A 14,711-nucleotide genomic window follows, 5' to 3' on the forward strand; every position below is an offset into this window, starting at 1 on the left:
GGGAGATGCTTTTGAAACCTGGTAAGAGGAACTAGGAACCTGTTTTACACCACTCTTAGTTATTTGGAGATCTATACTACCTCCTTGCGACTAATGAAAACGTAGTAAATAGAAGTTAATCAGTTTCATATTCAACAAAATACCAGTTTTTACTAATGACACATTTTTACCTGAGGCCTATTTGTGGAGACTTGAATTGCATCATCGGTATTAGTTTCTTTACCATTTCCCTGCAAAGATAATATTAAAGTTAGGATATATATATATTTAGACCATACTTATTGTTTTATTTGTACTCACTGAAAAACCAATCGAATGAGTCTTCTGTAATAAATATCTCCCTTTCTGATAAAAGATGTGGTTGCTAGGGTAAAGTTGGATGTATCAAGTCCTGCTGACACATATTCATCCAGTGTTGGTGTGTACTTACGGTGGAACCATTGGCTTCCCTCTAGTAAGCTCTAACTATATACAAATTGACCATGTCGTAAATCTTTTACCATTTTTATAAGTACATACAAAGTTGCATATATAATTAATTACCTCAAACACTTCCCGCAATTTTCCTTCGACTTTTCGTAGTCAGTCTCTAAGCTCTCGATTACACATGCTGGCATATGTTTGGGCATCATATCTGGAAAGTGTAACCCCATAACCACCATCTCGAAGTCGACCTCGATGTTCAGGTCCAAGTACTTGTGATAAGGCATCATCTTTTATAGAACATTGTTTGTTGTTGGCATTTCATTAGCCAACTTAATGTCATCCTGTATATTTAAAAATCATTTACAAGATTAAAAGAAAAATGAATAAAAAATAACACAAGGATGATTTCAAACTGAAGCTTCATACCATTTTCTTTGACACTATCTCATGTACGGGTTCACCATTTTTTCTTGTACGAGTAGCTATCCAAAGATTGACTATATTTAAATCCTCCCCAGGTGTACATTTGTTTCTCTATTGATTAATCCATAATTTAAAGGGAGTTTTAACGAAATACTCATGGTATTGTTCACTTTTAACGAAAAACCACATTTTTACCTTTCCCTAGTACTATTCACTACACATTTATTTGTTCTTTTTCATTAAAACTATTTTTTTTTTTGGATTTTTCGTTAGTTTTCCTTAATTTAAATGCCGTATAAGTGTGTTGTCGCTAAAATGAAATTAAAAGATATACAAATGTTCATACCAACACATCCTCCAAGCGTGCACATCCTTTACGACTCATCACATGAGGGAGAGTATGAAGTGATTTCAACTTTTTTAACTTCTCACTAATTGCCTAACAAAGAAAAATAGATAACTAGAAACTGCATTTAACCAACATTGATGCATTGAAACCCTAATAATTAATTTAAAATTTGAAATTAGTACCAAGTGGAATATCCTGTATATAAAAATTATAATCCGTTGGACTGACTAGTCAGACCTGCTAGTCAACTACTAGATAGATTTGTTAGTTAATAACTCAAAGATTCAATCACCAATTTCAATTCCCAAATACTATCCTAGTCAGCAATGCCTTAGTTCATTATAAGTTATTAATGTGTTAAGTGAGCGTGGCTATGAGCACATACCATTTAAATGTTCAATAGATAAATGTACCATGTATGTGTATGTGAGATGTGTGACACAATATAAATAATTTTGAACACAAGATGTTTTTGGCCGGAAAAACCTACCTCTGGGTCAAAAAACCAGGGACTCTCCACCGAGCCCAATCCACTAGTATTAACAAGGTTCATACAATGACCACACAAGCTCAATTCCCATATCCCTATCCACTGAACAGTTTTACCTTTGTGCAACCTTACCTTACACGGGATGAACTCCTTTGGTCTTCACGAAGTGGCATCTCCACTTGAGCTCCTCACCTTATGGTACCGATATCAACTCGAATCACGAAATGATATGATTTATGATATACATATAAAATCTATTCAAACGACTAGTCATATTCTCCAGTCAAACAGTTGAAAGAAGAATCTAACTTGAATCCAAAAGCTTGGTCTAAAAATGGATTTAAAGCTTAAAACTAGACCAAGAACTTAATGCAAAACCTTAAACAATGCAACCCTAATATACAATGATTGGGTGTTTAATGCATGAACTTGGTTTTGCAACTAGGGTTTCATAAATAAGGAGGAGGAAAAAGGTGGAAGCATAAATACTATATCTGTCTCTAAACAATATGCACCAGCAAAAACCCAAATGAAAAGGAACCCTAGCTCCCCAAAAGCATCCATTTGTTTTTCTTACCAACTAAGGACACTTGTCATACTACAAACTGATTAGAAAATATAAAGGGTTGAGATCTGACCATCAGCATAAAGCTGTCAAGAAGCCCATGTGGGCAGCTAGCTGGAAAGCAGCGAGCAATTCTAACTAGACAACGACACTAAACAGAATGCACATGCATGACCAAGCCTTTTGAAGTGAAGTGTGCCACATCCTTGAACGTTTAATCCCAGCAGCAGCAACCCATAACCAGAGAATGTAGTCTAAAACTAAATTGAGCATGTGGTACACAAATACAATATTTGGCAAGGAAAGCCAAACACTTAAGACTAGACTTTACAAAATTTAATACAAACAAGCTTACTGCAAACTCAGGAGAGCATCAATGTTTAACAAATTTGTCCTAATCAGCTTGTTCCTCGACATTAGCAGGCTTCAAGAGTTGCATTTGTTCCGTTGCATCAGGACCATCATCAATGGCTCTTGTTTGTTTTGTCAATGTGGCTTTGTTTGGATGCCAACACCCAGACATTTGTGTTAATATTGTCTTCTTACGGTAGGCTGCCAAATTGTATTTTTGTTGCATTAACCATGAATCTTTATTAGCATCAAAAAGTAAATTGATAATTTATATGTAATATAAAAGGACAAAATAGTTAGAATATAAGAGCACAACTGCAACTATACATTTTACCTTCACAGCAGCCCATAATTAATCTCGCAAGGATCCTTGTCGATAAACTTAAACTCACTGATCCAGCACCTAAATTTTGTCATTTACCATTAAATTGAACACCAATTTGTTTGGCCTTTGACACAGCGTTATAATCCACCATTGTTGGACCTCTTCCCCTTTCTATTTTTTGCTTCATTCACATCATCACATGAGTGCATCTCGTCACCATCTGGCAAATCATCAAAGTCCATAGACACCTAAAAATTGAAACCAAATATGTAGAGAGAGATTAACAAAGGAATATTTTGTGCTCTAGAAGAAAAAATGAATTTGGAGAGAGAGATTTCGTGGAGTAACCAAATGCAACTACAAGACCACTCAATTGAAACCAAATTTATAGAGAGAGATCAATGAATAATCTTTTGTGTCCTAGAAAAAAAGAAATATTTGAAGAGAAGAATTGAGGGGATAACCAAATACAACGACAAGCGACTGATGGAAACTTTTTCGTGGGTTTTTAATTACTTTTACTTTCCAATAAAAAATATTTTAAACTTTTATTATATTGGTTGTTTTACAATTATATTGTCATCATCCAAACCCTTGACATCTTCATACTCATCCGTTGCAAGTTCTCCAACTAAACCACCCACCTTTGCGCATACATCTGAGGGACTAGCCAAATCAACAGTCTCTGCAAACTCATTCCCACATTTTTCCTCCACAACTCCCATTACCTCTTCCCCCATTGATCCCTCGCATCCCCCTCCCCCCTTTGTCCTTGTCCTTTAATTCCTCTTCTTGATTCCCCTTCTCACCCACTGGTTTTTCCTCCCCTCCCTCTAAACCATTTTTTTTCATGACCCCCTTTTTCACCACCATCCTCTTCTTCTACTTTTTCTATTTCTTCTTCTACAACAGTTTGTACATTACTGCCAATTTAACCACCTTGGTCTTCTTCTGTTTCCTCTTGTTTATCTCCTTCTTCTTCTTTTGCTTCTTCATCTTGTGCTTCTTCATCCTTTTCATGTTCTCATTCTTCTTCATCTTCTCATTCTTCTTCAACTTCTTCTTCCACATCATTTTTTCCTTCACCTTCTTCCTCGGTATTTTCCTCCACAAGTTTTTCCTGCACTACCCTCCTTAATTCCTCCACCACGTTTGACAGCTCTTCCACTTTCTTAACCAAATTCATGTTTGATATATCCTTCTATGGGCCAACCGTGGGAATGACACCTTCAACTCATTCAATTGCATTTTCAAATTACTGATATCCTTTGTGTCAATAGTCAGGTACTCAACAATCACAGCATCCGCATCGTCCACCCACATCTAGTACTCTTTGTTCCTCTCCGCTACAGTTGGAACAATTTCTCTAATCCCCACAACTTGCCATTTAAAGCCACACATCATAAATGCATTTCTCACGCACATAATATTCACACACATGCACTTTTACTCATACAATTCAAAAGTTTTACAATACAGTTATACCTCTTGGTCAACTACTTCTTCGTTGTCTTCCACCGTGAAATTCTTGGTGTAGTTGTCGGATCTACCATCTTGCAGTAATGTAAGGGCTTCTCAAGTTGGGGAACTTTTTCGTATGCCCACACATGCACGTAGTCATCAATAAATGAATACTCAATCACATTAGTGAAGCCAATATTACCAATGAAAGCAACACATATTACCTGAAAAGTGTGAAAATCCTTTGCAGCCCCATATGGATAGCTGTGCTCTCTTTGTTCCTCCAACTTCTTTTTCCTCCTCCTCATCTCCCTCGTCATCCCCCTCAACTTTACCTCTACCTCTCCTTGAAGCAGCAAACGAGAGGCTATCATGAAGTTGTTCAAAAGAGATGGAACCCCATGCAAAGCTGTTGAACCTATCCATATACTCCACGAGGTTGAGGTAGTCTAAATTCACAACAAAATTGTTCTTCGCCCCTATCAATATAACCTCATCAAAGTATACTAGCCCTAGCTTGAAGGCATCGTCCCTGTTTTTGCATTGCTTAAATGCCCTTTCAAGCTCGCTGCAAATCATGGATATTTTTTTTGCTGACTTTCTTGGGGATGGGTTTCGCTTTACCTTTCCCTTTTTCTTTCCTCCCCTAGCTACCTTCACCTACCAACCCTAATTTCCCAGGAAAATACTCCCTCAATAACCTTATCATTTGTGGCTCTACCTCTATGTCATGGGGTTTGTTACATTGTAGCTTGGTAATGAGGCAATCCTGCTTTGTTGATGTGAAAATTAACTTGACACACAAATTAAACCCTATGGATGACAATTGTAGTATATGAGCAAATAGGGATCGTTCTAACCGGGGATTAACTAGGGATGCTAATCAATGTAAAACTGACTCAAGAACATAAAAATATAATGTAGAACACTAAACTAGACTCAATTAATGCAAAACTAGGGTTTAAAACACCTAAACAAACTAAAAACTCAAAACAGCAACTAAAAGGCTCAAAACTGCCTTAAAACCACTTTCTGGGCAGTTTTGAGTACCTAACACTAGTTTGGACGAATTTGGACTATGACTTGACTCAAAACACTTAAAAACACAACTAAATGGATTTCTAACTAATCTAACACTTTAAAATAAATGGGGGAATGATTTTGACGAAATTAAAACTTTAAAACTCAAACTTTAAAAACAAATGTAAAGCAAAACAGATTGTGATTAAATAGAATGGTGAGAAGCTAGTTAGAGGGTTCCTTATCCACACATGAACATATGCATACAACTCAATCTCCAATTACTCTTTCAACAAACCATGAATGACAATGCCCCAAATTAACTAGATTGCACCAATTAATTCTCAGATTTCCCTAGATTCATTGAATTGAATGAAATACGCATTACAACCAAATTATTCTTATCAAGGACCCTAACTATGGAATACGCATGATAGAGACACATATCAAAGATCATTAAGTTCAATGGAAATCATAAGCATTGACGAGGCATTCATAACTATGGGATACGCATGTTACTCTTGCCTAGGATTTACTTAACGCAATCGTGACTAGCGACTTTCACTACTTATGAATATAAGTTAATAACGATTAGGTGAAATTCCCTTATACCCTAGCATCAAGTTTAAGCATGCAAATTAAGTGTCGACCCTCAACCCACATACATAAACAAGTTATCAATCAAATAGATAAGTAAATCACATTCACAATTTCTGAAATCATAATTGGAAGAAATCAAATCATATAAAACATATGTCCATGGCTTCAAATTCACCTCTAACTATAAAGAAATTAGTTCCACATGTCTAACATAATTGAACAACAATTTAAATTAAACATGAAAACAGAAACAAAGAAAGAAAGAACTCCAAACACTCCACTAATGGCAGATTGCATGTGCAAGGCTTCTCCCTCCTTTTGGACTGCACGGCACTACTTCTTCCTCCTCCAATGGTGGCTGCACACGGTGGTGATGGTGGTGGGAAGGCACGGCAAGGGTGAATTGTGGCAGAAATATGGGAATCTGGGGGTGGAAGGTTGCGGCAAGGAGAGAAATAGGGTTTTTGGCGTGAATGAATGATATGGGGGGTGGTAGGTTCGGCCAAGAGGTTTAAGAGAGTATATATAGGCACTTAAAAACCCTAGCAATCAGATTAGGGTTTCTAGAAACCCAAATCCACCAGAAAATAGGTTAAAACAATCAGAATTTGCAAGGGAAAAGGCCTAGGGTTCGGCTGGTTTAGTGGGCTAGGGTTTAGGCTTCTAGAATGCCTTGCAAGGCAAGGAAATCAGAAATTTTAAAGGCCTAGGTGCGGAAAATTAGTGGGCTAGGGTTAGGGTTTATAGATAGGGCTTCTAGAAAGCCCAAAACCAAGAATAGAAACTCTCGAAAATGGAAACCTCCAAGAATAGAAACTTCCAACTTTAGAAACTTTGGTTTCTAATTCTGAATTCTTTGTTCTTCATTTCTTAAGCTCCTTTGCCCTTCAAACTCGTCCATTCATTGTGCTCCAAGCATGTACTTTCCAATCTAAGCTCCATTTTGCTCCAAAAGGCTCCAATTTGCATCCTTTTATGTCATATGCCCTTTAAGCCTGAAAACACATGAAAGTAGCTCAAAAGACTACTTTAACGACGAAAACATAACGAAATTGCATAAGAACTAGCTAACTAAGGCGCATAAATATGCTCCTATCAAATTCCCCCACACTTAGCTTTTGCTAGTCCTCGAGCAAAACAAAGAAACAAAAGAAAAACAAAATGAAACAAAACAAACAAAAATAACCTAAACCTTCCAACGTTTGCCTCAGGGATTTCCAATGCACATGACATATTAAAAATTATCATTCCCACAGATTTTAGCCATCTTTACACTTAAGCACATACTTAATTATAGTTACCACGTATTAGTTCGCATTTAACCAAGTAAAACATGATTTTGAATGTAGTAACATGCCTTAGAGAATTTGCTCAAATCCTCACTAGATATGCACTCAATTTTCACACAGATTTTCTGACTACACACCCTATACTAGTTATATGTGAGAATATTGATGTAAATATGAAAACGAATGCTCACATATGTTATAACAAGGAAAGCTTTTTCTGAATTTAATAAGCATGTATATGATCTCATGAAAGGAATGCTACTACTTAGACGCGAGAACCAGTGACACCATATGCTCATACCAATCCCAAATTCCACAAATTGAAATACACAACACTCAAGATAGAAGTTAAGGGTTGTAACGGGGCTTGGGGTATTGGCTAACAAAGAAAGGTGAAGGGTAAACAAACGTTCTTAAAACAATAGTAAGCAAAGCAATGAAATTGACACTTAGAATTCACTTTTGAATGCAAAAATCAACTTTTAAACTCAAAGGGGAAATTCATGCAACACTTAGGGTCAAATTCACTGTTTTGGACCCATTCTTCAACAACCAACACCTTAGAGCTCATTTTCATGCTCTTTCAACTCTTTTTCACACTTTTCACATTTTTTTTTTCTTTTCTTTTTCTTTTCTACCCCATGCCTCATTTAAGACTTTGGCACACAATACACAAGGCTCACTTTCCCCCACACTTGTTTTCTGCACACCCTTGATCAAAAGGAATTCATTTTAAGTCATGCTTACTATGCTTTAAGAACAAGGGTATGGATGGTCCTAATCTAGGCTAGGTAAGGATAACGTGGGTTAACAAACAATATAGGCTAAACAAGGCTCAACGGGGCTAAAACCTACAAAAACAAATGTATGGAATGAAGGCTTTTTGGCTATGGTGGTAACTACTAAACAACTTCATCTTGAATACGTGTTATGCAATTCAATGAAATGTTTTGAATGAAATTGGCATGAGTTCTAGCATTTAGAACTAAAGTGATGAAACGCCTTCTAAGTAATAACCAAGCAAAGAATAGTGAGATCATGCAACGACTTTAGAAAACAAGAATGCACAGATTTTAACTCTCCAAATAATGTTTAGGCTCAAGTCTCACAAGGTTGTAGCGTTAGTTTGAGTTCCTTCCTTCAAACATGTTACAAAAACTAATTTTTTTTCTTTATGATTACATGTGAATTCATAAGTTATAACCACAACCAAGCATAAACCAAGAGTAAATCAAACTTTCATCCATGTTTATAACTCTCTTTAACAGTCATGCAATTAAAAACCGAATCCTCATCATTGTGTTGGAAGGTACCCTAAGACACAAACAAACACACAAAAACAACTTAAAAACGACTCTTTTTGGGTTTTGTAAAACAATTTTTCAAATTTTTATGGGATTTTCGGATTTTTGAATCAAAACACATTAAAACACACCAAAACAGCCTAAAAACGCCTAAAAACAGCAAGAAACAACATTGGAAATTATGAGTGAGAAAACCCTACGAATTTGCATCAAAACACTTTGGTTACCCCCCCACACTTAAACCAAACATTGTCCTCAATGTTGTAAGCATAGACTCACACAAAAACACATAAACAAACAAACAAACACTAACAACCGAACATGGCAGAAACGAAATAAACAACAAAGAGAAAGGTTTAGGAACGCAAATCTGGAATTGGAGTGCTCTCTAGGTATTCCTTTGTCGAATGCATGGGTTGCCTCCCAAGAAGCGCTTGCTTTAACGTCTTCCAGCCGGACGGTACCTCCGTTTAAGCTTGACTATGTGCCACGGCATGGAGGGGTACCTCCTCCACGACATGCTCCTCAAACATCTCGTAATAGGGCTTCAATCGATGCCCATTCACTTTGAATTCTTGTTGTGTCCTTGCACTCTTGATTTGCACTGCACCATGAGGGAAAACATTAGTGACAATAAAAGGACCAACCCATTTGGAACGCAACTTACCCGGAAACAACCGAAGGTGAGAATTGAACAACAACACTTTCTGCCCAATAGAGAACGTCTTGGCACGAATCATCTTGTCATGGAATGCCTTCGTTTTCTCCTTGTAAATCCGGGCATTCTCATATGCTTCATTTCGGATTTCCTCAAGCTCACACAATTGGAGCTTCCTATGTAAACCTGCGGCATCAAGGTCCATGTTAAACGTTTTGACGGCCCAGTGTGCACGATGCTCTAACTCGACGGGAAGATGGCATGGCTTCCCATAGATGAGCCGAAAAGGTGACATCCCAATGGGGGTTTTGTAGGCAGTGCGATACTCCCACAATGCATCGTTTAAGCGCAAACTCCAATCCTTCCTCGTAGGCCCCACGATCTTCTCAAGAATTTGCTTGATTTCCCTATTCGAAACCTCGGCTTGCCCGCTCGTTTGAGGATGATAAGGTGTGGCCACCTTATGCGTGACATTGTATTTCTTGAGCAATGCCTCGATGGTTCGATTACAAAAATGGGAACCTCCATCACTGATGAGCACGCGTGGCATTCCGAACCTTGCAAAAATGTTAGTTTTCACAAAATCTGCAACCACTCGAGAATCATTAGTTCGGGTGGCTTTTGCTTCCACCCACTTCGACACATAATCCACAGCAAGTAATATATAAAGAAATCCATGTGACGAAGGAAAGGGACCCATAAAATCAATACCCCAAACATCAAATATTTCAACACTAAAAATGGGGGTTTGCGGCATTTGTTGTTTAGGACCTATATTGCCCGTTCTTTGGCATCTATCACAAGACATGCAAAATGTTCTAGCATCCCTAAAGATGGTAGGCCAATAGAAACCACATTCTAATACCTTAAGTGCTGTTCTATTAGTGCCAAAGTGTCCCCCACAAGCATAAGTGTGACAAAATGTTAGAATAGCATTAAACTCAGAATCGTGCACACACCTACGTATAACTTGGTCAGGGCAATATTTCCATAAATACGGGTCATCCCACACATAAAACCGTGCCTCTTTCTTCAATTTATCACCTTGGTGTTTAAGTAATTCACTAGGGACATGTTTAGACACCAAATAATTCACCAAATCAGCATACCACGGTTTACTTACCTTGACGGACATCAGTTGCTCATCTGGGAATGTCTCCATGATAGGTACGGCATCCTCCTCATGTACCATACGGCTCAAGTGGTCAGCCACCACGTTTTCACTTCCCTTCTTGTCCCGGATTTCGATATCGAACTCTTGGAGAAGAAGCATCCAACGAATGAGTCGTGGTTTGGCCTCCTTCTTGGTGAACAAATACTTCAATGCTGCATGGTCAGTATAAATAATAACTTTAGTACCAAGCAAATAAGAACGGAATTTATCTAAAGCAAATACAACAGCTAGAAGTTCTTTTTCAGTGGTGGAATAATTCAATTGTGCATCATTTAAAGTCCGAGAGGCATAATAGATAGCATGCAGCCTCTTGTCCTTCCTTTGCCCCAAAACAGCTCCTAATGCATAATCGGAAGCGTCGCACATAAGCTCAAAAGGAAGGCTCCAATCCGGTGGCACTATGATAGGGGCCGAAGTTAGCATTTCCTTGAGGTGATTGAACGCCTTCTCACACTCCTCGTTGAAGTCAAATGCCACATCTTTCTGGAGGAGACGGCAAAGAGGGTTTGAGATCTTGGAGAAGTCCTTGATAAATCGCCTATAAAATCCTGCATGACCAAGAAACGAACGAACCTCTCGAACAGAAGTAGGAGAGGGTAAGTAGCGTACAAGATCTATTTTCGATTTATCCACTTCAATTCCTCTTTCTGAAACAATATGCCCTAGAACTATGCCTTGTCTAACCATAAAGTGACATTTTTCCCAATTAAGCACTAGGTTAGTTTCTACACATCGTTTCAAAATTATTGTGAGATTTTCCAAACATCCATCAAATGAATCACCAAACACACTGAAATCATCCATAAATACCTCAATAATCTTTTCCATAAAATCTGAAAAGATACTTACCATACACCTTTGAAATGTGGCCGGAGCATTGCATAAACCAAAAGGCATGCGACGATAAGCAAAAGTACCAAAGGGGCATGTGAAAGTTGTCTTTTCTTGGTCATCAGGCGCTATGACAATCTGATTATATCCAGAATAACCATCAAGGAAACAATAAAAAGAATGACCGGCTAACCTTTCAAGCATTTGATCAATGAACGGCAAAGGGAAGTGGTCCTTCCTTGTGGTGGCGTTGAGCTTCCTATAATCAATGCACACTCGCCAACCTGTTTGGATACGGGTTGGCACAAGCTCATTCTCGGCATTCTTCACCACGGTCACTCCGGACTTCTTTGGAACACATTGCACCGGTGACACCCAACGACTATCAGAGATCGGATAAATCACTCCACAATCAAGAAGTTTGATAATCTCCTTTTTCACAACTTCCATCATTGGAGGGTTGAGACGGCGCTGAGCCTCTCGAGTTGGTTTAGCCCCCTCCTCTAGAAGTATGCGATGCATGCACGTAGTTGGGCTAATTCCCCTAATATCGGCCAAAGTCCACCCAATGGCCGTCTTGTGCTCTTTCAACACTCGGATCAACTTCTTCTCCTCTATGGCCGTGAGTGATGAAGAGACAATGACGGGCAATGTCTCGTTGTCTCCCAGAAAAACGTACTTTAAATGATCGGGTAACGGTTTAAGCTCAAGTACGGGTGCCTGAATCACTGAGGGTAACATCTTATTAGTGGAAACTGGAATTGAAATTGGGTTAGAAGGCTTACCATGGTGTTGAGGGAGTGACTCAAGGGCAGCCACTATCTCGGCCTCATCCTCACTTCTAGGCACGGCAACACCATTTTTGTGCCCAATTCCTTGTGCAATTGTCGTTTCAAGTGTATCCCTCTCCAAACAATCGAGGAAATCCTGCGCCAAGTCATCAATTATATCAATAGAAAAGCAAGAATGATCGTCCTTAGGAAATTTAATACTTTCAGAAAGATTAAAATCAATGACTTCCCCATCAAATTCCATCGTTAAAGTTCCTTTAAACACATCTATCTTGGTGCGGGCTGTTTTCATGAAGGGCCTCCCTAATAGAATCGGCAATGGGGTAGAATGGGGTGAATCCTCCATGTCAAGCACGTAAAAGTCCGCTGGAAAAATCAAATTACCAACCTGCACCAAAACATCTTCCAAAACACCCTTTGGGTATGCATTAGAACGATCGGCTAATTGAATTATCACACCATCATGTTTAAGCTCACCTAAGTTCATAGATGCATAAATTGAGTATGGCATGACATTAATCGAAGCCCCTAAGTCTAACATGCATTGTTCAAACTTAGTATTACCAATAACGCACGGAATTGTAAAACTACCCGGATCTTTGCATTTAGGGGGTAATTTCCTTTGTAACACAGCAGAGACGTTTTCACTTACCTGGACCACCTCTTTGTTCAAAATCCTTCTCCTTGTTGTACAAAGTTCTTTTAAGAACTTAGCATACCTCGGGACTTGCTTAATCGCATCAAGGAGCGGGATATTGACTTGAACTTTCCGAAAGGTCTCTAGAATGTCCTTCTCGGCTTCTTCCTTCTTTGATTGCCTAAACCTGCCAGGAAAGGGCACATTCAGTGGAATAGAACTAGAAAAAGTCGAATTTGGACTTACCTTGGTGGTTGAAGACGATTTAGGAGGGTTAGAGGGTGGCGGCAAGGATTGGTCATCCTTGGCCGTGGGTTTTGCTCTTTGTGCCTCCTCTTGCATCAACTTGTCCTCCTCGTCTTGACTTGATTTGGATGTATTTGAGTCCGCTCCAACCTGTTTACCACTTCTCAACATGATGACCTTAGCGGTTTCAAATCCTCCATTCGGGTTCACAACGGTTGAACTAGGCAATCTGCCTTGTTCTCTAATTTGCCCCATAAACTCTGCAATTTGACCCATTTGCTTCTCCAAGTTGTCCACCCGTTTGTCTTGGATTTGTCTCTCCTTATTTTGAGTTTGTACTTCCTGCGTCAAAGTAGTAAGTAACTTAACAACTTGATCATTATCCAAAGACGTACCTGAGATTGGTGGGGCGGTTTGCACTTGGTTTTGATTGGGGACGAATGGCTTTGTATAAAAGCCCGGTGGTTGCTGCCTAAATCCTCCTTGTTGTTGGGGTTGTTGAGGATCCCGCCATTTGAAATTTGGATGGTCTCTCCACCCCGGATTGTAGGAATTAGAGTATGGATCATGGCGTGGTTGATTTTGGTTTTCAAAACCCACGGCATTGGCAGATTCCCAACCCCCATTCTCAATCAATTGAGGGCATTGATCGTTGGCATGTCCTTGCATAGAACACACGCCACACACACTTGGTCCATGAATCTTCATTCCCTCGGCTAACTGAGAAACAATAGAAGTAAGGTTAGCTAATTGGGATTGAATCTCGGGCATAGAACTTACCTCATTCACTTGTGGCCGTGGGGGGTCCCTTTGTCCAACACCTTCGTATTGTTGTGCATTATGTGCTCAGTTGGCAATTAGAACTTTTGCAGCCCCCGGAGTCTTATCCACCAACGCTCCTCCCGCCGAGGCATCAAGCATTTGGCGTTCCATGGGAAGGAGTCCTTCGTAGAAGTATTGAATGAGTAGCTCCTCCTTCATTTGATGCTGTGGACAAGAAGCAACAAGTGATTTAAAACGTTCATAATAAGAAGGAAACGATTCACCTGGGTTTTGTTGGATGCCACTAATCCGTTTCCTCAAGAGAATGACTCTTGAAGTTGGGAAAAACTTCTCCAAGAACGCTCTTTTCATACTATCCCAAGATGTAACCGTTCCGGGTGCTAACTCGTAAAGCCAATCTTTCGCCTTTTCCAAAAGTGAGAATGGAAAGGCCTTCATCATCAGAATACTCCCGTCAACATTGATGGGTGTCATGCTCGAACAAACAACCTCGAACTCCTTGAGATGCTTGTTGGGATCTTCCATGGAAAGCCCATGGTATTTCGGAATGTGGTGCAACAAGCTTGACTTCAACTCGAATTCGTCGGTCTTGCCTTGGGTAGCCGCGGGGTATTGAATGCATAATGGTGCGGCATTGGTCAACCCCGAGGCCGAAAGCTCTTTAATGGTCCGATTGTCCGCGGCCATAACTTCTTCTTCCACTTCTTCAAACTCAGATTCGGCCTCTGAACTTGAACTAGGTTCACTAGGTTCGGGATGCCTCCTCTTTCTTCTCAAATCACGTTCAAAATCGTCGTTAAAGTCCAAGATGTTTGCATGCACAGTTTGAGAACTCCGCGTCATGCACTAGTACCTAAACCAAGAAAACAAAACAAAATCAGAAAACTAGGTAAATTAAATCAAGACACACGGCAATAACACAAGGGATTAGCAATTTTGCTAATCCCCGGCAACGGCGCCAAAATTTGATGTGAAAATTAACTTGACA

This window comes from Malus domestica, chromosome 15 (genome assembly GCF_042453785.1).
Source record: "Malus domestica chromosome 15, GDT2T_hap1".
Classification (NCBI taxonomy): Eukaryota; Viridiplantae; Streptophyta; class Magnoliopsida; order Rosales; family Rosaceae; genus Malus; species Malus domestica.